A 26,303-nucleotide genomic window follows, 5' to 3' on the forward strand; every position below is an offset into this window, starting at 1 on the left:
GCAGAAGAGAACATAGGCCTCCTGCCACAGATATCCTCTCTTCATACTTGAGTAAAAATCTATCCTTCCTACCAGGGCCTAGAAATCTCTACATGCCTGCTTCTCCTGCCCTGTAAACTGCTACTCTGCTCCCCCACTATGTTCCAGCTGCACCCAGGTACTGCCTTATCATATGCTGGGCTTTATTACTGCGGACTATGTAAAAAGTTAGCAGAAAGCTTTTGGCCTAAAATCGCAATATTTTGTCACAATGGCAAAAGTGTTCTTTGACCTTTGAATAAGGGTGTTTGATGGATTGGGATAAAGTGTATAATGTATAATGAAATAACTAGTCACGTTTAGTGGAGCCTGTAAGAGCCTTAGCTAGCCTTAGATAAACTCACAGAAAGGGGAGAGCCAAAACCTGTCCGTGGGCAGCCTCAGGTGGCCAGGTACACTCAGCCAGCTGCGTTGTCTTGTCGCTGCCACAAACGCAGAGCCCACAGATGCTGGGCTGGAGCCCTCTGATTACCAGTTAGCAGCATCGCCTTGGGCAAGTTAATTAACCTATATGTTCCTTGGTTTTTCCATCTATAAAGTGGGGCTGATAATTGTTCCTAACTCATGGGATTATTGGAAAGGTTGAATGAGTGAATGCAATAGAAAGGGCTAAGCACTTCATAACTGTTATTGCTACCACCTTTGAGACTACACAGACACCTGCTACTCCAGCTTCCCTGGAGTGAGATTCTGAAGGACATTCTCTTGTGAGTGACTTCTCTTCTTCTGCTTCCTTCAGCCCTACTCCAGGCAAAGGGATGCTCGGGGGCAACAAATAAAACCTCCTGTTTAACATGAAGCATGTATGTATGTGCACCTTCTCTGCATTAGGCCCAACTTAAATCAAAGAACCTGATTCCATCAGCCACCCTAGAACCGGAGTGATGATTGTGTGACTTTGTATAAATTATAAGCCACCTTGCATAAATTACTGGTCTCTCTGGGTCTCCGTGTCTTCATCCTCAGGGCAGTGGACTTATCCATCCTACGGAGTTGGAGTTGTAAGGACTATAGGGGAGTATAGGTGAAAAGTCTAGTCGGGTGCTGGACAGCATCTTAGTTCCTCAGAGTTTTGGTTGTCAATTGCTGTATACCAAATCACTCTAACACCTATTGGCTAAAAACAACCATTTATTTGCTTGTGACTCTCCAGTCAAGGAAGGGCTTTGGGGGGTCAAGGAAGGGTCTTGTTGCTCTGTGTGGGCCAGTTCATCCAGGACTGGAGGATTCAAGGTATCGTCTTCAACATGACTGGTGCTGCAGCTGGGGTGTCTAGAACCACTGGTGGCTGGGTGGGCTTATGCTCACTCACTTTCTCTCTCTGCCTCTCACTGTAATCTCCCACCTTCTGCAGATTCTTTCTCTCCGTGCCCTCCCTCTCCCCTCTCAAGCAGAGTAATCAGACTTCTTCACATGACACCTCAGAGCTCTCAAGAATGCAAAAATAAAAACCATTATGCCCCTTAAGGCCCAGGCTGAGCACTGGCATGATGCTGCTTCTGCCAGTTCTGCTGGTCAGAGCAAGACACTAGGTTCAAGGGGAGGTAGACCCTACCTCTTGGGGGGACCAGTGGGCATGCATACAGGGATGGGAGGAATTGCTGTTGGCTATTTTGCAGACAATCCCTAATGCTCAGTAAGCTTCAGTTTCCATTGTTATTCGATTCATCTGGGGGAGGCGGGCCAGAGGCTGCAAAACCAAATCACTTTTTAAACAAAAATGCATAAAGACCAGGAAGCAGTCAGGTCAATTAGAATGATGTCATTGAATTTCTTCTTTGGGATGGAAACAGAATTTCTGGGCTAGGTTAGAACAATTGCAATCTACAAGCATTCAATCCTTTCCTCTATTTCCCTCTGGTTTTCCCATTCTTACTCTGGGATCTGGCAGGCCAGAACTAGAACTGTGCCACTGATAATTAAGTTGGAGAAAATCCTTGAGTAGTTTGCCTATTAACTACATAGCAAATCGTCCCACAATTAGTGGCTTAAAGCAACAACATTGAATATCTCATGATCTCTGTAGATCAGGAAACTGGGGCAGCTTACTTGGATTCTCTGGGTTCTGGGTTCTGGCTCAAGCTGCAATATTAGTTAGGGTTGCAATCATCCCACGGTTTGGCTGTGACAGGATCCGTTTTCGAGCCCCTCCGTGGTTATTGGCAGGATTCAGTTCCTGGCAGGCAATGAGACCGAGGGCTCAGTTCTTCTGGCTGTTGGCAAGAGGCTGCCCTCACTTCCTTACCACATGGGCCTCCCCATAGGGCAGCTCAGAAATATGGTAGCAGGCTTCATCAGAGTGAGCAAAGAGAGAGCCAGAAGGAGTGAGTGAGTGCCAGCAAGATGTAAGTCACTCTTTAGGAACCAAATCACCAGAGCAACATTGCTATATTCTGTCTGTGAGCGGCAAGTTACTAGGCCCAGGCTACACTAAAGGTAGGGAATTACACAGGGGTATATATCTCAGGAGGCAGGGATTATGGTGGCTACCCAAGAATTCCAAATGTCACCATCCCTTCCAGCCATTTTAGAGTTCCTGAACTTCACTCCATCCCTAGACATCACACTGCCATGCACAGATTATAATTAGGGTGAAAATGTGCTCAGTTTGCCTGGACTAGTCCCAGATTAAGTGATTCACGAAAAAAGAGCAGTCTTAAGTATAGAACAACAATGCCTTGAATATAAAAAAAAATCCTTAGAGATTTTCTTCATTTTCATAAGGTAGAAATGTTTCACTTAAGAAGAGTTGACCTACTCACTCTTAATTAATCTATTTAACACATATTTGTAGAGTGTTTTCTAGATACTGAGCCTATAAAGTAGAAAAAAAAATATCATCCTTGTCCTTGAAGAAGTAGGACAAGAATATGAACATTAATAGTGTGTGTCACAACTGCTGTGAGAGAAGGTATCATGGAATCAGAGATGGTGGCCCTTGGGTTGTTCTTTAGTTTGAATAGGAGTTAGCTGGATGAAGAGTGTTTTAGTCAGGCTCCTAAAAGGAAACAAAAGGCATGTGCAAAATGGGATCGCAGAAGGAGGGTTTACATACAAAGGTGAGGGTATAAGGAAACCAGAAGGCATAGTGTGGGTATGTGGTGCTCAGCTGATACCACCCATGCCCCCTGTGATGACAGGAGGCTTCAGTTGCCAGAATCCTGTAGCCCTGGCCTCCTTGAGGGAAGAGAGCCTTCCCTAGAGGGACACAGCTGGCTCTCATCCACCTTGTAGGAAAGAACCCAGGGGAATACATACTCTGACCTCACTCCCCTCTTTCCCTTTCATCCCCTGCCAAACCCAGCTAGGAATTACCCAGACAGATCAGCCCCAAGGGGAAATGTGGGAGGTATGTCTAGAGAAGCTATCTGACACAGTGGGTTAGTAAAACCCATTCCAGAGAAAGGGACCATAGTATATTGAGGGAGATGTGAAATGTCCTGATGACTTTGAACTGACAAATATGACCTGAAACAATAGGAAAGAAGCAGCCGGGATTGGAGAAGCAGACAGAGGGCAGGTCACGAAACTCTCCCTGGGTCTTTTGCAGCAGTGTCTTACCTGACACAGCCAACCCATGCCCACGTCAAATGGCACCTTCTGTAGTACATTCAGATCACACCGTCCCCTCCTAGGCTGTGCAAAAAAGTTTAGAATCTGCCCTGAAGCTGGTAGAATAATTTTTAGCAGGGTATGTGTGTGATCTACCCTACATTATGGATGGGGTGGCTGCGGGGTTAGAAACGGGCTGGTTGAAATCCCAGCTCTGCCCCTCTTATGTCTTTGCACAAGAACTTGAATCTGTCTGGTTCCCAGTGTTCTGGCTGGGGAAACTCAGCTGGCAACACCTGTTCTCTGAATAGGAGGATTAGATGAGATAGATGTTTTCGAAAATACAAAATGCTCAACTGAAGCTACTAGCACACAGTTCAGCAATTGCTTGGAACAGAGAACGGGAGTGAGGAGGGAATTAGGACTTTGGGCACCGGCTGCACGGCAGGTATTGTGCTCAAACATCTTACATTTAATATTCTGTTCACTCCATGTGATAGCCCCTGAGATAGCTATTATCTCATTTTACAGAAGAGGAAAGAGAGGCCTGTTTTGATTACTGATTATGTACCATGCCTGGGGGATATGAGGGTAAATAAGAAGGAGTCCTGGCCTTTAGGAGTTTATAATTGTAGTTACTTAGGTTATTTAGATCAGTGCTCCTCACATTATAATGCACACCTGGCATCTTGTTGAAGTGCAGATTCTGACTCACTAGTACTGGAATCTGGCTTCTTGCAGATGGTGTTGATGCTACTGGTCTGTAGACCATACTTTAAGGAGGTTAGAGGGTCATATTCAGCACACACACACACACACACACACACACACACACACATGTTTTCGTCAGTACTTGCAGCCATGCTAAACTGAAGCAGAGAGATCTTTTACGGAAATTCCAGCCTCAGGAAACAGAGAAGTAGAAGGGGAAAGCCATATGCCCTAATATTTCAATGAATAGCAGTTACTAAGACCAGGCATTCTGTTTCAGAACCTAAGCCTTCCCTTGTTTGGGTTGAGCAGGATATTGTTTTTCTGCCCCTTGGATATATCCCATTATGAGCTTTGATCAAAGCAAACCTTTCCCTTTGAGGCTTGGGGCACATGTTAATGGATTTATTATTCGCATGTATCTGCATATATTTGCAAAGCAATTCAAGCGCTTCTGTTGCAGAGGAGGAATTGGGCTGGTGGTTGAGCCTAGGGTTCAAGCATCACTCTTAAAGCTTGGTCCTTAGCATCTCATCTTAAAGGAAATCCAGCAGCAGAGAGCTGGGGGCAGTTCTGATGATTGAGGGAACTAAGAGCTGAGTTTCCAGCTGCTTAGCTGGTTGAATATTCCCAGCTGTTCACTGGAGGTTTTTGTCATGGGGAGCTCTACCCCATTTCAGGCTCTGCCTCCCCATTTTCCCATTCATTTTATGAATTGCCGCCCAAGTGTCTCCTTAAAGCATTTCTCTGCCCAGGTCACTCAACTACTCAAAGACTCTCCATTTTTCTCCTTTATCTGTGGGAGAAAGCAAATCTTAACCTGACACTCAAATCCCTCTCTATGTAACCAGGTCCCATGGCTTCAGTGCCCCCTCCATTACCTACCTCAGGTCTCCATGCTCTAGCCAAACCGAAGCACTTCTTGTTTTCCCTAAGCCTTATAAATTCTTGCCTTAAAACTTTGCTTTTCTCATTACTTCAGTGAGATGCCTTCTCCCCACTTTCCACACTCATGTCCAAATTCTATCTATCCTTCAAGACTCTGTTCGAATCCTATGCCCCCTAAAAAGCCTTCTCATAATTTTCCACATGGAGAAATTCTTCCCTCTTGTTAACCTCCTTAGCATTTTATTCATATAACTTTCTTATTATGTGAAGTTCTTTATTTGTTTATGTATTGGGAATGTCATAGGTCATTGCCTGGTCTTGAAGGCTGCTCATGCCTACTCATATGTACATGTAATAAGTGCTTAATAAAACTTTGCGTACACGAATGAATGAAACAGATGGCTTCTGAACTGTGATTTTATGGTAGCATATTTTCTAATCTTTCATTCTTTCAATACATATTTATTGAGATCCTGTTCTGTTGCAGGCATGAGGTTCTGGCAGTACAAAGGTGAAGAAGGGAGAGTCTTGCCCCCCAGGGACTGTTCTGGGGATGGGGCCATCTCCTGTTCTTTGTTTAATTAAGTTGGCTACACTCCAACTAGTTGCTTAATAATAAATGATTTGAAAAATCTGAAAACATCTGATATTTTTACAGATCAGTGACCTGTTAGATGAACAGGCTAAATCTTGTTTAATCTGTGCTTCTGTTCATCAGAGCAGTCTTTTGGTGTGGAGTATGACAGCAAATTAGATTGTACTTTCATTATGCTGTTGCCCCCCCCCATCTTAAAAATAATAATGGCATATATTTGTGGTAGAAACCTTGGAAATTAAAAAAAAATGAATAAAAACCCCACTCATAATTTCAGAAACAAAAAAATCAATGATTGCTAACATTTGGCATATTTCCTTTAAATTTTTTATTTGTTTTATTTTTAGGAATGCACACATAAACACAGTTGACTCATGCTTTTTGTATCCTGCTTTTAGGTTTTTTTCTTTACTTAAACTTATACTCACTATATTTTTTTGCATATTGATAAAATTCTTAAAATGATTTTTAATTATATTTAGTATTGTGTGAATGTGTCATAATTTTTAAACCACTTTCCCATTACGTATAAAAGCTAAAAATCGGAAATAACTACACTATGAATATCTTTGTGTGTCATATTTTTCCTTTCTCTGGTCATTTTATTAGCATTCTTGAAGTGAGTTAATTAGTGAGTTAAAGGGTATGATTCTGTTCAAGTCCTTTCTCTCCCTTTTTACCAAGTTTTCCTTATCTGAGAGGGTTAATTCTTCTGATACTGTTTGGATGAGTATGGTTTCACCTTAATTTAATACCCTTTTGTGATTAACACAGAGTGTCGGCTCGAAGCCCCCTCCCTCATTCAAGCACAGCAAAGCAGCATCAGGATCAGGATTATTTTTGGGGTGTGTGTGTGTGTGTGTGTGTGTATGTGTGTGTTTGATGTTTTAAATGGTTATTTATTTTTGCACACGAGAGAGAGTGAGAGACAGAGTGTGAGCAGGGAAGGGGCAGAGAGAGAGGGAGACACAGAATCTGAAGCAGGCTCCAGGTTCCAAGTTGTCAGCACAGAGCCCGATGCAGGGCTTGAACCCACGAACCATGAGAGATCGTGACCTGAGCTGAAATCAGACAGAACTACTCAGGCGCCCCTTCAGGACTGTTTTTGAGATAATACTCCCACTTGCCAATAGTCACTGACTAATAGTGCTGACTAATGCTGTTCCTGTTGATTTTTTTTTTTTTTTTTTTTTTTGCCAGTCTGGGTGATTTTCGTAACAGTGACTATAAGCGGACTTGACATCAGAAACACTTTTTTAGTGCATTCAACCTGCATTTTGATCTTTTAGCTAAAATATACTGTAAGCACTTCTTTGGCTCTCAGAATCCCAGAAGAGCAATCCTACTGAGGCTCTGTTGAATTAGCTTGAATCACCAGCTTCACATTGCTTGCTGGGATAAGGGCTATCCAGCCCTGGACCTCTCAAGGTCCTGGTTCTCATCTTGGTCTCTTTCAACTGTGGAAGAATCAGGGCGCTCATTATAGTCAGCCTTAATAGTGGATAGAGAAACTTCACTCTAATTGAATCTACTTAGGAAACTCTCACATTTGTGTAATGCTCTACAGTTTACAAAGCACCTCCGAGGGCATCAGCTAATTTGATCTTCACCGTCTTTCTGTGAGGTAGCTATTTAAACCCCTCCTGTTGCATAGGTAGAGTAACTTGGATACATGCAGCACTAGATGCTGGGGTTAATAATGGAGAATGTGTGAATGTTCTTTGAAAACATGTACCCATTTCAAATCAACTTCGCCATTAGCTAGTTTTATTAAATAAGTTCTTTGAGCATCAGAGTCCTCAGCTGTGAACAGAATAGCACAGGTGATCCTTCTTTTTTTTTTTTTTTTTTTTTTTTGGCAGATTCTTTATTTGCAAATACAGCTACTCACTAAAATTTATTTGTAATCCCAGATTACAATCCAGATACAATCCAGATTGAATCCAGATTCAATACTTGTGGTGCTTTTGTGCTCATTAGCAGACATGCACCATGAACAGAGCAACAAAATAGGAGTTGCCTAACACACATACTCCCAGCTGAGGTCCACAGGCACTGTTCTGCCTTCTTGTTTTAGCTGTCCTACTATAAACAGGTATCCTTTGTGAGACCTTTTCAGCACCACTTATTTCACATTTTTGTGCCTTCTGTTGGCGATCTCACCGTTTCCCACGGTTTAACCCCAAGTGTAGTGCTGAACTATTACCTGGTATTCCTAAGCAGAAGACGGCTGTGAGAAAATACACGTGTTAGACACGTTTCATTCAGGAGTGTTTTCTAGTACTGTTGGCCATGATTTCAATGTTAATGAATCAACTATATATTAAATAGAGTGTCTTTTAAAAGAAACACACATAAATCAAGGTAGGTATTGATTGATTGATTAAATTGTGGTGACCAGAAGCTCATAGGAACCTAACCCTGTGTTTCCCCTAGGAGCAATGGCTCAGGGTTCACACAGCTTTATAGAGCATTACTACAAATAGCAATAATCAACTGTATCTATTTTATGGGGTTGCTGTGTATGTTACATAAGGATGTGTGTAAAATGCCTACTGGGTTGATGTTCTATAATGGGAGACTATCTTCTACTGTACGAGGAAACAGGCACTCAGGGAAGTTAATTGCCTTATTTAAAAGCATTAGACCAGAAACTGGCTCAGGTTAGTAGCATGTAAGTCCATTCTGTCTGAATCCAACAGCAGCAGTTTTCAAAGCATACAGGCTACATCTAGGAATAATCTCACATGAAGAAATTAAATGCTTTTTTGATCCTTATGAGTCTGCTCTTCATTTAAACATTCTATCTACATGATTGACTTCTGAAAAACCTATTTAACCACCCACTATCATCATCGTTGTGCCAGGCCCAGTGCTAACCACATGCCATCTGGTATCTCTTCATTGCACAGTGATCCGGTAAAATAGACATTATTGCTATTGGTGTCATTTTAGAGACATGGAGAAGTCAAATGAATTTTTCAAAGCCATACAACTTGGAAGAAGAACAAAGATAACATTTCAGGTCTTTCTGATTCCACAGCTCCTGTTCTCAGTCTTGACATTAGAGAGTACCAAACTCTCGGGGAATTTGTAGACCAGTAAAACAGCCGACTGAAGGAACAACAACAAAACAGTGGAGAAGGACATAGAGTTATCTACATTTATTTACCCAGGTAAGGTCATTAAAGAGACAAGTTGGCATTAACGGTCATGGTCTTGTAAAGAAAAGTAATCTTAATATTATAAAATTATGAAGAATTTAACTTTGGATTACAAAAATCCAACCGATTCAGGGACCCCTGGGTGGCTCAGTTGGTTAAGCATCCAAATCTTGGTTTCGGTTCAGGTCATGATCTCACGGTTCATGGGATTGAGCCCCATGTCAGGCTCTGTGCTGACAGCATGAAGCCTGCCTGGAATTCTTTCTTTACCTTTCTCTCTGCCTCTCTCCAGCTTGTGTGCACGCTTGTTCCCCACCCCCCCACCTCAAAATAAATAAACATTAAAAAATATCCAACCCATTCACTTTTATGAAAGCCTTGCAACATTGGCCTTCCTTTTCTCATTTCATCCAGAACAGGTTGTCTTTGTCACAGACAAGTGGCCTTTGGCAACCACAGGTCTGTACTGTATTCTAAGTTATTTTCTCTGATCTAGGCCTGAGCTTTGTCAGATATCCAGACAGTGGATTGGACAAAATGGTATCTAAGATCACTTTTCAATTCCAAGGATTGAGTTTGGCCCATTTGTCCTTCTAGTCCAGAGACAAAGAGGAGGCCGGCCTCATGTACATTAGCCATCAAGTCAGCAGCTGCTGCTCTATCAATCTTGCCCTTGGCAGGAGCAGGCACCTTGCGAATTGACCTCCAGGAAAAGAATGAATGCTTAGTGGTGGCAAATAAGTTGCGTTAAGTATTGGGAAACAGAGCACACACATAAATCTCCTGTGGATCTATATTCCTTAAGGAAATCCATCAGAGAAGAGAGGCAACTCATGGAAGAAGACGATAACGCTCTGGCTGTTCCCCCTCCCCGCCCCCACCGCCCCCGAGGTAAATACCCTTCACAAATGGACATGGCCCACCAGATAAGCTAGCTTTAGGACCCTTCCACTTTTCTACTTACTTACACATTAGGGATTTTCCACTGTCCAGGCCTGTGCTCACTTGCCCAAATGTTGCTAAAATAATAAGAAAGACCCAATAACAAGTATAGTTTATTAATGTGAATACGGTACTTTCTGTTGACATGCCAAGCTCTCAGCATATTTAAACCTCACGACAGCCCTTGTCAGGTAATACCATCATCGTCTTCACTTACAGACGAAGAAACTGAGACACTGAAAGGTGAAGTAGCTTGACCCATCACATCACTAATAAGTAGGAGAGGTGCGACTCGAACCCACATCCATCTCGGCGAAGCTTTTGCTTCCCACCAACACACTGTGCTGTCTGGCCTGCACAGTATGCTGTCTTTCCGTAGCATTTGAAATTTTGCAACTAAATGTCCAACTTCCTCATTTTTCCCTTTTGGTGTCCATGTACGAAAAGAGTCTGAATCAACTCAATTAATATGTGTGAATCTCACCGTGTGCCAAATTCAGAGCTCTGGGGATGCAGACATGGAGAGCAGACCTCTGTTTTCAAGAAGTTCCCGGTCAAGAGGGGAGGCACGTACTCTGGTGCCTAGGTATAAAGCAGTCTGTAAGAGAGTTATTAGAGAAGTTTAAGAATAACATGCTGTTTGACCTAAAATCTGGAGGATGGTGGTCAGGAGTAACAGTGCCCTCCAGGCGGAGGTGAAAACAGGACCCATGCAGCCTCTGTGGTAGCTGGACTGTGAGGTGTTTGTGGGTGATTGTGGTGAACAATGGTCTTGCAGTTATCCAGAGGTCATATTTTGGGAGGACTTGGATACCATTGGAAGAAGATCGGATTTTATTAAGTAGACAATGGGGGGACCTTGAAGGTGTTTGGATGCAGAAGGAACATTATCAGAGCTGAATTCAGGATAAATATACCCTAAATTTATGGTTAAAGGCCTTATATATTATCTTTCTAGCTTGTCTGCATTTAGCAGGAGACAAAACAGAAACCACATGTATGAACCTGAGGTGATGGGATTTCAGACACCAGGGCAGATCCTTGGTTTCGAGTTCCGTCAGTCAAACCACTTAGGTGGAAAGTTCCCAAATGTGGTTAGTCAGATGAAATACTGGGTAGACTGCTAGAAATCCAGATTCCTGGGGCACCTGGGTGGCTCAGTCGGTTGGGTGTCCGGCTTCGGCTCGGGTCATGATCTCACAGTCCGTGAGTTCGAGCCCCACGTCAGGCTCTGTGCTGACAGCTCAGAGCCTGAAACCTGCTTTAGATTCTGTGTCTCCCTCTCTCTCTGCCCCTTCCCCACTCACACTCTGTCTCTCTCTCAAAATAAAATAAAAACATTAAAAAAATTAAAAAAAATACAAATCCAGATTCCTGGGCTCTGAATGTACTAATTCATAAGATCCAGTCACAAGACTGGGAATTGATGTTTTTAAAGCTGGCCGGTGGATTCCAATAACCACTGACTCACATAGCAACTTCTATTGGATGCACTGAAAACATTTCTATCAGTGTAAGAAATTTTAGTTAAAGACTATCCCTGAAGCACCCCCCTCTCCCAAAAGTGTTTATATTGCTATAGACATGTTTTATTCAGAGTTCCTCAGAAGAACAGAACCAATATGATGTGTATGTGTATGTGTGTGTATGTGTATAAATAAAACCAATAGGATGTATGTGTACCTACATACACATACACACACGCACACACACACATTCTATTGGTTTTGTTTATATGTTTAAAAAATACAGGGGCGCCTGGGTGGCGCAGTCGGTTAAGCGTCCGACTTCAGCCAGGTCACGATCTCGCGGTCTGTGAGTTCGAGCCCCGCGTCAGGCTCTGGGCTGATGGCTCGGAGCCTGGAGCCTGTTTCCGATTCTGTGTCTCCCTCTCTCTCTGCCCCTCCCCCGTTCATGCTCTGTCTCTCTCTGTACCAAAAATAAATAAAAAACGTTGAAAAAAAAATACACACACACACACACACACACACACACATATATATATATACACATAACATTTGTATATACATACACACACAGACTTATAAGGAACTGGCTTCCCCAATCATGGAAGCTATTAAGTCTCAAGGTCTGCAGCTGGCCAGCTGGAGTCCCAAGAAAACTGATGTGTAGCTCCAGTCCAGAAGCTGGTGGGCTTCAGCCCCAGGAAGAGCTGTTGCTTCAGTGTAAGTCTGAAGGCAGGGGGGAAAAAAAAAAACAATGTCCAAAGCCAGTGTGGTCAAGCAGAAAGAAATTTCCTTTTATTCAGCCTTTTTCTTCTATACAGGTCTTCAACTGATTGGATGGGGCCCGCCCACCTTAGCGAGGACAAAATCTGTTTTACTCAGTCTAGAAATTCAAATGTCAATTTTACCCTGCAACACCCTCACTGACACACCCCGAATAATGTCTTACCAAATATCTAAATACCCTGCTGCCGCATCAAGTTGATTTGTAAAATTAACCATCACAAGATGTCAGAAGGGCTTCATTTCAATAGTATCAATAGTATGGTCCTTAAAATAACAATGGTAACAAGAATCATTATTTGTATCCCTTTAGTACCTGGGTGTGTAGACAGTCTTTGCAACTGAATGAATGAAGCAAGGGTATTAGCATAGGTGTTTATGGTTTATCATCTTATTTTATCCACACAATAACTCTGCTGGGCATTTGAAATAGATTTCATTATTACCTTCCATTTTTGAGAGGGGTGGTGCAAAGTATAAAGAGGTGAGCTTAGGTGTCCAAGGACGCAGGGTAAGTGACAGGGACCAACTCAAACCCAGAGCTTCTTTTGTGATATTTCCACTGTGTGACACTAGTTCATTGCAGATTAATTACAGGCAAAGGGATGCATACCTTCATGAACTCCCCTGACCATCAGCAATTTTCTGATCTTATGACTACATCTATTGCTATCTCTAAATATAGGAGAGGCACAAATTAACAAGTGAAAACCAAGAGATATGTTTGTAGTTAATGCTACTAACAGGCAGCGTAATTACAAGAGAGCAGAGAGTGTTGCTTGACAAACATTAATAAAAAACTCTCATGCCAGTCTCAAGTATAAATTACACAGCAGAAGGCAAGGAGAGGCTGGGCTTGACAGCTATAGGATAACAACCTTGAAATATATCTATATTATCTGAGGGGTCTTTGGAGGTCTGTCTTTTGGACTCGGTTAGAGACCATGCTAATGAACTGCCTTAATGTCCATATTTTTGCAGGGCCATCTATATTTCTTTTAAGGCCAAGTTTACCACAGTTGGGAAAACTACTTAGTTAGACGTGAGGTTCTAGTCATTTTATGTGCTTGATGGGGTTAAATAAACCTGTCCAATTAACCAGAAGTCATTAGATTAATATATAGTTGTTTATCTCACAATATTTTCTAATAGCCTTACGTAAATTATTCTTTATATTTCTATTACGGTTCATAGTTCATTCATTTGACAACTATTTATTCCACAGTAATCTTTGCTAATAACTAGAGTTGCAGAGAGAAGCTATGTTATTTGCCTTGTGGTAGCTCACCATTTTGTACAGTGGTTCTCAACTCTGGCTGCATATGAGATTATGGAAGAGCATTTTGAAAATGCCTATGCCCAGACCCCAACCTGGAGATTCTGATTTCTCTTGGTCTGGAACGGAGCCCAGGCATCAGCATATTTTAAAGACTTTCTAGGTGATTAGAACATACACAGCCCAGACATATGGGAGAGACAATTATACCTCCAGACAAGGTGCACTGTTTCAAGTACCAGAGGAAAGAAATGTGTTACTGGCTATGGATTAAAAATGCTAAATTCTTCTGACTTCGGCTCAGGTCATGATCCCATGGTTCCTGGGTTCGAGCCCTGCATCCAGCTCTCTGCTGGTAGGTCAGAGCCTGGAGCCTGCTTTGGATTCTGTCTCCCTCACTCTCTGCCCTTCCCCTACTCATGCTCTGTCTCCTGTCTCAAAAATAAACAAACATTAAAATTTTTTTTAATTAAAAAAATGCTAAATTCTTCTAGAGTGGATGTGGGAAGGTTTTACTGGGACTATGATTTTCTATTTGAGGGTATCAGAGTTTTATTTTTATTTTTTTTTATGTTTATTCATTTTTGAAAGACAGAAAGAGATAGCACAAGCCGGGGTGGGGCAGAGAGAGAGAGAGGGGGACACAGAATCCAAAGCAGTCTACAGGCTCTGAGCCATCAGCACCAGAGCCCGATGTGGGACTTGAACTCACAAACCGCCAAGATCATGACCTGAGCCTGAAGTCAGACGCTCAACCAACTGAGCCACCCAGGTGCCCCTATTTTTAATTTTTAATAAAATTATATTATTGTTTTCTTTGAGCTGCATCTTGGAGGATGGTGGATGAGAAGGGAAGGGAAGAAGAAACACCAGGTAGTGTATATGCAAAGGCACACAGGGAAAAAATGTCAGTGTCTTCAGAGAATTTTGAGTTGTTTAGTTGGGCTGAAGTGTTGAGCGTATGAATTAATTATCATTAATTCTTTCATTCAAACAGTGTTTATTGTGGATGTATGCTGTGTGAGGCATTGTGTTTAGTGCTATGAGGGATTCAAAAATAAGACAAAAGAGATCCTATCCCTAACAAACTCAGGCTATTCAAGGACACACATTATGAAAGATGGTGATGTGGTGATGGTAATATAGGCTTAAAATGGAAATTTTGACTAGACACTAAGATATAACAGAAATGAAATCCCAAAGTGAAATGCCAAATTATATTATGCAGATGTTTAGAGGAAATGGCTTAGGGTAGAGAGAGTGGAAAGGGAGCTGAGTAATGAGATTTCCTTCCAGAATGTTCTTGCTGAGTCCCCACTGACTCTCAGGGAAGAGGAGTGGAAGCATGGGTCTACCCCCTAGCCTCAAGCCAGGTAAGAGGTAAAGGATCTGCTCCCCCCACCTCAATCCCAGAGGGAACGGTGGCAGAAGCTTGATAAACTGGGGTCTGACCTCCTTTTGCTCCAGAAAAGAGAGAATAACGGTCAGCAAACTTGTTTTGTAAAACATCAGGTAGGAAGTTAGGCTTTGCCAGAGGCGTATTTTCCATGTCACATAATCTTTATTTTTTACACCTTTTAAAATTTAAAACTCATTCTCAGCTCTATGGGCTATAGTTTGCTGACCCTATAGTTTGCTGACCCTTGATCTTGATCTAGGGGGGAAAAGGCCTGACCCTTCAAGTAGAGCACTGAGAAATGAGGAAGGAGAAGGAGCCCTCAGCTCCCTCAAGGATAGGGAGGTACAGGCAGGGTGATGATATGGTATGATTATCCAAACAGGGACACTTGGGAGAGTGAACAGGGACGTTAATAACCAAGTAATTTAATGAGAAGAAATCCTGGACAACAGGACTAAACCAGGACTCTCCAGGCAAGATGGGATGTATGATCAGGTCACCTGGCAAGTGGTCTCCAGGGACAGAGACCTCTCAACTATGCTGTCCAATATGGGAGCCACTAGCCACATGTTTAAATGCTAGACAGGTAAAATAAAATATATTATTTAAATTAGTTTCACCTGTTTCTTTTTACTTTTTACTATGTGACTACTAGAAAGTTGAATGTGTGGCTTGCCTATGCGGCCTGCATTGTATTGCTCTCGGTCAGCACCGCTCTAGAGCCCTCAAAATTGCCCACTAGACAAAGAGACAGCCTTGAAAATCTGTGAGACCCAGAGATCCTAAAGCTAGTTTGCTTATTATGCAAGTGCAAGTAAGACCTGTCCCGTCTCTTCGCCCTCCTCCCTCTTCCCTGCCACCCCTGGTTGGGGCAGGGGTACAGCATGGGGAGGCTAGAAACCATATGTAGCTCGGCCAGCCATGCCCTCCCCCCTTTCCTCCGGTGAGTCTCCATCCTAAAATGCCCAGAACTGAGAGGTGTCAGATCAGCCCTAAATCTTGGTCAAGGCTTGATTTATATGTTGGACTAGACATTCTCATTTCTGAACTAAAACTGCATTCATGACTTAAAGATCCCCTAGAATGGTCTGTTACTCAGGAGTGAGGCGGAAAGTCATGGAGTTTTAATCTAAAGGCAGGGAGAGGCTATTCTACTGAATATATTTATATTCTATTCTATTATTTATTTCTTAATTTTTTACTGTGAAAAATTTAAAGAAAGCATGCATGAAGGTAGAGAGACTCCTATAATAAACTCCCATTTACCCCTTACCCGGTTTCGACAATCTCAACATTTTGCCAATTTTATTTTATCAAATATTCTTTTATGGGGATTAGGGGGAGGGACTCAAGTATTTCAAGCAAGTCTCAGACATTATATTATTATTATAGTAACAAATACTTCACTGTATGAAGGATAAGGATTTTGCTTTTAACATAACTCATTTTATTTTGAAGGGACAGCAAGAAATGTAAAAGTAAGCACATTTCAAATATAACACGAGTCTTGCCTGTTAGCACATGAGTATCAATAGTAATGATAACAACAGGCAAACTTCAGGGACCTTAGAGGTCATTTAGTCCTGTCCTCTTATTGAAGCTCAGAGAGGGAGGGACTTGTTTGAAGTCCCTGGAGGCAGATCTGGGGCTGAAATGCAGGCCCAACTTCTCAGGACACAAGCCTGCTCATTTGAATCTCACTTGGAGAGACTTGAACCTGGTTTCCTGAGGGGCTCAACTGGGTCTCCCCAGCACCTTCCAGCCATCTCTTTTGCATTTCTGTCCCGCAAACTGAGAATCAAAGAGGAGCTTCTCGAAAATCACTTGTCATTTACCAGCAGATTAAGTTGGAAAGTGTGCATGGGACAATTATTTGGCACTTAATGTCTTGCAGAGACCTTATGTAATGTTGTAGGAAAAAGTCAAGAGTCAGCAGATCCTGAAGTCATCCAGGTTGCTTTGAAGTTAGACTTGGCTTCTAAGGAAGAGTTTTATTAAGGGCTTTGCCCATGGGCTCTCTCTCTAGGTTTCTCAGGGTAGCTAATAGCCTGAGTTCTATAGCAAGATGAACCCTCTTGCCAATCTTTTGGAAGCCACCTTTCTTAGACTACTGGGAATAACTTTGCTTTATGAGAGGAGAAAGAAGAGTATATAGACCACTTACTCTATGCCTCTGGTCCCCAGCCCCTTAGCTTCTTCTGAGCATAATGGCAGCCTCAGCTCCTAAAGTCACATGACCTCAATTTAACTGGATGCTTCATATTGCTTAGAATTGTTGCCTCTTCAGGTCCACTCCTTCCTGCTTTCTTTTTACCTGATTTTCTGATCTTTCCACTGTACCAACTCCTACATTTGCCTCCTGACTTCCTTTCTCTTGGTCCACTTCTACTTTGATAATACAAGTTGCCCTCTTGTCACCATCCTCTGTTTTGGTCCTTTGGCCACATTCCATGTTTCCCTGTTTTTCCGGTTTGGAGTATCATATGCTTATGCTTAAAATAATGAATATCATTATTTTTCCACTTAATCCTATGGAGCCCCATCTACTCTTATTGGTAGGAATTTCCTTATTCCCCTTTAGGAGTCTCTCTCTCTCTCTCTCCCGGTGGTTTTATCTGGAATACCTGGGGCTCTATCCTGACTCTCCTGTTTGCTAATCATGAGAAACTACCACTCTCTGATCATCAGTTTCCTCATCCATAAAGTAGCAATATCACTTAACTACCTCATAGAGTAAAGGCTCTATCTATGAAAAACATTTAGAATAGAGACTGGCATGTAGCAAATGGCCATAGAGGTTATAAACACATGCTCAGTGCCTGTGCCCAACGCATGACAGCCACACTAAAAATTAGGCCTTGAGAGACTTCCAGTTTCTACCACAGGCTGCATTCAGACCAGTCTTTCCCATCAGCCTCTGAATCATGGATTTGTGCGTGGGTCACATGTTCAAATATTTTTCTTACGGCAGCTTTACTTCTGTAACACTTGCTTTGTTGGTTGACATCATTTGGGAACTAGCAGAGTCCTGGTCTTTGTCTTCTCAGGAGACCCCTTGATCTCAGCAGTTTTACCCAGTTTCTCACTGGGGTCAGTTGTGCTAGCAGGCCACCTTGGGAGGGGAAGGCTTTGTCTACAGGGCCTGCTCTATTCTTTCCCTGGGGGGATCCATTCACAGAAGACCCAATCTAAGTTGAAGGTATCCATTTAATGGAGAAATAGCTGGCATTTCCCTCGATTAAATACTAATAATGATGAAGCTGCTGCTGCTGCTGCTGCTGCTGCTGCTGCTGCTGAGTTCTTCCTATGGAGCATTCTGTTACACAGAGTTCCTTACCCGGAGACATAGTCTCTGTCTTCAGTTTATTGTCTAGCTAGGAAGCTCAAATATATTCAAAGCTCCTTACAAGAATTTTACAGATAATGGCTGTAAAAAAGCAGAAGAAAGAGTTATTTTAGGTGATTAGTGGTCATGGCTTCATGTAGAAGTGGTATTTAAGCACTTTCTTGAACACATCCAGTAAAAAGGAGGGGCTCATTATCAAGCAGAGTAGCCCAGCTTAATGTTGCCTGGGATTACAGGTGGATATTTCCTATGCTAGTGAATTAAATTTCACATTCCTCATTCTACCTCCTGGGATTATACAGACAAGTCTTAATGCAGAATAATAATTCTGTGGTTATAGTGGGTCATTAGAAGAATGGAACAATGATAACAGTTGGGAGGGATCAGGATGTGGATTTTTATGAATTTGAAAGAGATAGTGTTCTTCTTGGAAGAAAGATAGTCACAGGAAACATTAAAAGAAAAAGAGGTCACACATTGCAAATCCTCTGCAGTTGGTGGGGGGTGCTTAGGGATATTTGCTTGCCATTACTCTGCTTTCGGTGACTTAAGTCATAGAATCATTGACTCCCTCAGGATCCGCTCGAGCACAGTGATCCCTCGTACAGCATCCCTAATCGGTGCTTGATTATTCCCACTGAAGGGGAGCCCTTTACTTAATTGGAATATTTCATAAGTGATACTATAGAAAAATTATTAGTCTAAGTATCAGATAGACCTGGGTTCAAATTTACCTTACTAGTTATATTATACTAGACAAGCCACCTCCTATTGGGTCTCAGATGTCTCATCTGTAAAATGGGGGAAAAATGCCTACCTCCTGGTGCAGGTGTAGATGTGAAATTAGATAACATAAGGAATATCTCTGAACTGGTTTCTAATATATAGTAGGAACTGAATAAATAGTAATTAATAATAGATAGGTCATAAATGTCAATTTATTCACCTCTCCCAAAGCTAAATATTGTTTGACTTCTAAGGTTAAAAACTCAACCACATTACTGATGGCATAAAAAGCTGTTAATAAGGCTATAAGTAGGAAAGCACAATTTTATTCCTTTTCTATTTTCTAAATGTTATACCTAATGTTACAGCTCTGAAGTCCTGGACATTTGTTTCAGCAGTGAATGGGGCCTCTGTAACTGGCCCAAAGAACTTTCCCATAATTTAAAAATAAATAAAATATGAACTGCCCTAGTCGACTGAAACACCCTTCACTTTTTGGCCATCAGCATATCCTGAGCCTTTTTAATATCTCTGAATATTAGAGCTGGGAGGCATCTTAGAGCTTATTATATCTGGTCCATTCGTTTTAGAGATGAAGAAAACACAGGTAGACTGTGACTAGTACAAGGTCATACAACTAGTTTGCGGGAAAGCTGGGACTTAAATATATAGGAAGCTAACTCCAAATCTTACAGCCTTCCCATTGTATCACATTGCCTCTCTCCAGAATAATGTTTCCAAATGACACCCTCATCTCCCTTCCCAATATCCAAGGCAGTAATTGCACAACTGGAATTTTTCTCCTTCTTTAGGTATTACTTCTAACCCTGAAACTTGCCCATAGAATTTTGACAACTCAGTACTGCTTTGTGTTTCTCCCTGGGAAGGCTGGAAAGGGTCTGGAGGAGGGGGAAATGTCAATATGGGTTTGGAAACTAGAAATTATTATGAAAACAATGAACACCTTTGATTCTACGAAAGTGTTTAATAAGGATTTAAAAAGGGATTAAAGGTCAGGCAAAATGAGTCCTAACAAGTTTGCAAAGATACACTGACTCAGATATTTTTGAACATGCTGGAAAGTGTCGCTTCAAATTCAGTGTCATTTAAACAAGGCAACCTGAGACCTTGCTAGTTTCATGTGCAGTGTAATAAAAACGGTCTTGTTGAGGAATGTGTAAAAGGTGCCTCCATTTGCTTTCATACCCAGGTAGGGGGTTGGGGTGGGGATGGCAATTTGAGATGATGATGAAGATGATGTTGAAATTTGTTTATTCAGCACATATTTATCTCTTATGTGTCAGGCATTGGGGAAGGTATCAGGAATCACACTGTACTCCTTCATTTAAACACTCAACAGTCAAGTTGTGTGCTTGTGAGATGCTCAAAATAAGATCCCGTAGTTCTTAATAAGTTTTGTATGCTCTCTATTTATTCCATAAATCTTGCAGCATCCACTGTGTACAAGGCATGTACTGGGCAGTGCTCATCAGGTCTTTCAGGCTTTCTGAATAGGATTGTAGGAAGGAAGAATCTATCTACTAAACCCATGTTTAATCTGGCTGTAACTGCATCACTGTCACCAAATCCAGAAGAAGGTGCTGCTGGTCTGAAATCCAACTGGGTAAGCAGAGCATCCCAAAATGGAATTTGTGACTGGTTTACTCCAGTTCTCGGGACTTCTCTGCCTGGTCTCCAGACTGTCTTCATCTTTCCCTGACTGTGTCTCTCTAAGTAGACTGTGAACTCTCTTAGAGTAAGGACCTGGTCTTACTCATCTCTGTGACCCTTCTTAAGACCTAGCGCAATAGATTGCATGAAGTTCTTCCCTCTGCTTTATTTTTCTTACCTTCTTACCTTCCCTCATTCTTTAACTTCTTCTATAACTTGCCTCTTTCTGTTTTTTACTCCCTGCCTTCTCGTCTTGTCTGTTCTCTTTTTCTATTCCTTCTCTTTTTTACTTCTTCTCCTCTCTTGTCTTCCTACCCTAAAAACACTCAGTGGGCCCCGTGCATTGTGCTCAGATTTGCAGAATCCACATTACCTGCCCTTGAAGTACTTCTAAGATTATACATGTATTTATTTTTGAGAGACAGAGAGAGACTGAGTGTGAGTGGGGGGAGGGGCAGAGAGAGAAGGAAACACAGAATCTGAAGCAGGTTCCAGACTGAGCTGTCAGCACAGAGCCCGACACTGGGCTCGAACCCATGACTGTGAGATCATGACCTGAGCCGAGGTTGGATGCTCAACGTATTGAGCCACCCAGGTGCCCCAGAACTTCTAGGCTTATAGAAGAGACAGCCATGTACATAAAAAATTCCAGTACTGTCCAATAAGTAGTTGATAAATGTTAACACTTGGTATAAGAGCACAAAAATGGACTCATACCTGTGATGAGGTGTGTGGCAAAGTTTCTCATAGGATGGAGGGCCAACAATGAGTTGGCCTGACAAAGATAGTTGGGGTGTGGTGAGGGAGGGATGGGCCCGGGCAGAGGGTAGAACCAGTAAAACCCATAGAAGAGAGCTCCTTGCAGGAAGCTACTAAGGTGCGTTGTGGCTGGAGTCTGAATACTCAGTGAACATTTGTTAAGTAAATTTCTGGTCCTAGAAAGTCCAGGTCAGCTGGTCCCCAGGCTTTTTCTTGTCTGCTGCGCTCTAAGGTCCTTGCTTCTGGTAAAACGTCCATTCTGAGTCCCTGGCTCTAGTGGACAGTTTTTTTTTTAATACTAAAAACATTAGTTAAATGGGCATTTTTGAAGGATAAGAGAAGTGACCAGAAGTCTATTACTTCGGGCTGGGGGTGGAGCTGGGGGCTGTGGGAGGGGCAAGGGAGGTAGAGCTTGTTACCAGGCAACCAGGATTTGAAAAGTCAGAGCTCTAAGGTCTGTGGCCATTAGGACGGGCTAGATCCAGGGATGCTGGCAGCTGATGAGTAGCTCCAGCTACCAAAGGGAAGCAAGAAAGAGAGAGAGAAGGAGGGAGGGGGGATAGGAGGGGCAGAGGCAGGGGAGAAAAGAGAGACGGAGAGAGAGAAGAGAGAGGGAGGGAATCGAGTGCTGACTTGGGTAATAAAAGCACTTGGAATGGAGGAAAAAGCACAGGCCCTGTGAGCAGAGTTTTATCTGTGAATTCCACCTAATCCCTCAATAGCTGTCATTTTCTGAGCCTTCTGAAAAATGGCTTAGTGAGGCCTACCTATGCATTATTATGGAGACTAAATAAGATGAGTTAAAGTGCCAAGCATAGTGCCGGACTATTAGTTAGTTGTCCTGTAAATGGGAGTCTTTTAAGTTTTAGCTGAACAGTTAGGCATGCAGACATTAGCTCCAATACATGGCTGGAGGAGTGATGGGGGGTGGGGGGCAGGGGAGCAGCTAACAAGAATGAGAGACAGCCCCAAATGTGGGGGACCTGGTGAATTAAGCAAGTGCATGCCATCAAAGCACTGTCAATGGCCCACATGACAGTAAGCAGGATGGGGTTTGAAGAAGAGAACAGGAGCAGCAGCATGGTTAAGTGCTACCTCTGGAGCCTAAACACCAGGGCTCAAGTTCTGACTCTACACATCTGCCAGCTGTAGGGTGTTAAACTCTCAGCGCCCCAGTTTCTTTACCGGGGGAAGGTCACCCCACAGGGCGATGATAACTAAATGTCATGTACCTATGAAGCAGTTAGCTGAAAATCTGGAACAGGGAAGACAGCAGCCCCAAGGGGGGCCAGGGCTCCATGTGTGTTGGGCTGAGATGTGTGAGCTATTAAGAGCTCCTCCCATACCCTCCTCTGCCAGCCCCACCGGGAGGGGCCGCCAAGGCCCACGAGTGCCCACGGCAGGGAAGATGGCTGCCAGCCACCGAGCCCTGGCTCACGTCTGCTCCGTGCTCTCCCTTCTTCTCAGTCCTCATTGCCTTCCATCCCCAGACCACCCTGACTGGTAGGCAGCCTGGTTCCTGTTGCTGAGGTGGAGGTGGAGGCAAGGGGAGATTTGGTGGCTTGTCTGAGGCCACAGCAGGATTTAAATGCAGGTCCGCGCAGTTCTAGGGCTCAGTTCCTCAGTCACCCTCCTTCAGATGCTCCATGTGATGGGGAGATGGCAGGGCTGAGACAGCCAGAGCCTGACTTTGGAAAGAGCCCCTTGCTGAGAACTCCTATCCACCACCCTCCAGCACTGGAGTTTTCACCATTTTCTGGGAGACAGTTCTGCCTGGGCACAGGTGGCAGTTCTGTCTGGCAAAGAACGGAGTGACTGATTTCCAACATGGGTGTTGGAACAGCCTGTGCTTAACTGCACAGCTCTTGTGCTGATGAGACGCTCGTCATGGGCTTTTTGCCAAAGTGATATCCAGGTGGCATCTGGGGTACTCGTTGCTCAAGCATTCCCAAAGTGGCAGTGTGACCCAGAAAGCCACGGTGGTGCAAGAATGGACAAGCAGGGGATGGGGTCATGAGGGGGGCCTTGGCTTTCGTGGGGCAACAGATTGGCTTCCTGTTCTGGTGCTGTCACCATGGTGCCACTGTGACTATGGCAAGTGATTTAGTCCTCCTTAGTTACCTTATCTATGAATAAGAGTTAAAAAGATGCACACTCAGGTGTACTTTGGAGAACAGCTGTCTTGCTGCAAAGTGCCTAGTACAGAGCCTGACACATCGGACGTCCGAGGAATGGCAGGTACCGGCCATTATTCATCATACATTGAGAATTTTTTCTTAAGCTCTGTGAGGGCAGGACTGGGTCTGCTTTGTACGCTGTTACGTTCTCAGTTCCGGGCACTGTGCCTGGCATGGAGTAAATCGTTTGGGATACATGGAGAATTAAGAAATATTTTACAGGTAGGGTTGATGGAGCATGGTGACCGGTTGACTCATGATAGCAGAGTCGATAAAGAGGAGTTGGGGGCTTTAGTGTGAGTGGCTCACCGTGATGGTGTCCCTTGCTAAGTGGAGAAGGAAGAGGAGAAGCAGACCTGAGACAAATGTGGTGGAGATTATTTCAGTTTTGCTTATGTTGAGTTGGACATGCCCACAGGGCATCAAGGGGGATTTGACTAACAGGTACATGAAGTTGTGTATATGGGAGGATGGAAGGGGTCAGTAATGTAGTCTTAACTTCGGGAAATCAGACTTGTATCCCCAGGAGCTGCAAATAACAAAGCACAGTGATTCAGCATGACTTAAAATAGGGATCGGCAAACAAACTATGGCCCACAGGCTATATCCAGCCCACTGCCTGTTTTTGCGAACCATGTTTTATTAGAACACAGCCATGCCATTTATTTATGTATTGTTATGGCTGCTTTCACGTTACAAGGGCAGAATAGCGGTTTCAGAGACTATAGGATTGACAGAGCTAAAATATTTACTTTTTGGCCCTTTACAGAAAAAAAAAATGTTGACCTCTGACTTAAACAATAAAGATATGTATTACCTCATTAAATGACAAGACTTGAGGTTGGGTTGGTTACTTGGCTCAAGAATGGGGACCCAGGGTCTTTCTCCTCACTTGATTCACATCTAGTCTCCATCTAACATTCCATAGTTGGTGTCCTGATGTTGCCTCAGCCTCCCTTCATCTGCTGCAAGGTGGCAGCAGCAATTTCCTGCTTCACATCTGAACATGACACACCCTAATGCTGGGGGGGGAGGGGAGGAGGTCTGCATCTCTATCTTGTGTCTTTCTTGCAGAAGCTCCCGTCTTCTCCCTGTGTCTCTTGCCCCAGGATTTAGGCTCAGGCCCATTCCCCTGCAAGGAAAATGGAGCTAACAGATTGATTTAGACCAGTGGTTCTCAATGGTGGCCATGCATTAGAATGAACCCTGAGACTTTTATCTTCCTTTTTATATTTATTTATTTATTTTGAGAAAGAGAGTGCCTGTGCATGTGCATGCAGGAGAGGGAGGGGCAGATAGAGGGAGAGAAGAGAATCCCAAGCAGATTTCACGCTATCATTGCATGGAGCCCAACGTGGGGCTTGATCCCACAAACCATGAGATCAGGACCTGAACCGAAATCAAAAGTCAGACGCCCAACTGACTGAGCCACCCAGGCGCCCCAGATCAGTGAGACTTTTAGAAAGAGTTTGTAGCAGGCCCAGATAATGGATTTTTAAGAAGCATCATGGGTGATTTTAAGGTAAGGCCAGGACAGAGTAAACACTGATTTGACAGATCATTCTGGGGAAGAATAGATGTTGGGAACCCAAATATTACAACCAACACAACCTCCATGGAGAAAATAATAGAAGCCAGGGAGGCTGGGTCCCTACTTGAGACATGTTTGTCAGGGGTATTCATGATAGCTGAGCCGGACTAGGCAAGATGCTTTTCCAGTTAAGGTCAAAGGCAGCATAATCAGAAGTATAAATTGTGACCAAGAACCAAAGCCAGACTTCAGAGCCAAGAGACATAATTAAGTGTCAGGTGTGGGGGGCAGAATGGAAATAGGAAATGAGCCAAGAGTATGGAAAGGTAAGGAGGGAGGTGAAGGGGGTGGAGGGAGAGGTTCTGGAGGATGTGAACTACAGGGGTGCCCGAAGGCAGATGTGATGCAAGGTGGGTTCTGAAGAGGAAAGATAGGTGCTCCGCAGAGTTAAAGGAATTGTGCTAGACCAGACTGGTCAAGACACGTGTCTCTGTCCGTGGGCCCTGTTTGGCATTGGTCAGTCCAACATAGCTGAAGCCAAGGCTACTGACAGGCAGCTGCCTTCTTGCTCCCTCTTGTTGGACTCTGGTTCGCTTATTGGATTCACAAAAGGAGACAGCCATTTTGCTAATTAAAAAGCCTCACATTCACAGTAGGTTTGTGAAGGCTGGACTTAGCACAGGCCCTTGGCAAATGCCGTAAAGAAACTAAACTTGCTGTCCACTGACCACTACTTCCCTGTTTCATGTCCTGTCCTTTCTTCTCCTTTTTTTTGTCCCCTCCTTTCTTGGGACCCAGGCCTAACCCTGCCAGCCTCTGTGTTCCATCCCTCCCTCTGTCAGTCATGTAAACCCATTCCCTCCACTCACTGGCATCATTCAGTTATTCATTAAACAACCATTTATACAACATCTACCAGTTGCCTGTCACCAACATGCCCTATTCCTAAGGCACTGAGATGGAAAACCTCTAAATTTGCTGTCAGGAGACTCTCACCTTGGGATGGACAGAGGTAGATTTACCAACAAGCAATCATAATTTATGGGGATAAGATACTATCACAGTATGATCTTTCAAGTACTAAAACTAAGCACTGGTCTGGAAGACCCAGGGCCCAGGAGCCACATCTGCACCTGCCATCTTTGTTTGGCACAGGGCAAACCACCCAACTTCATGAATTCAACCTCCCTACCTGCCAAAACATCATGGTGATGACTGCTTAGAATCACCCACAGTGACTCCTAGCAGAGTAACATTCACAGCATGTGAGTGCTTTTA

The sequence above is a fragment of the Panthera uncia genome, assembly GCF_023721935.1.
Source record: "Panthera uncia isolate 11264 chromosome C1 unlocalized genomic scaffold, Puncia_PCG_1.0 HiC_scaffold_4, whole genome shotgun sequence".
In the NCBI taxonomy this organism is placed as follows: Eukaryota; Metazoa; Chordata; class Mammalia; order Carnivora; family Felidae; genus Panthera; species Panthera uncia.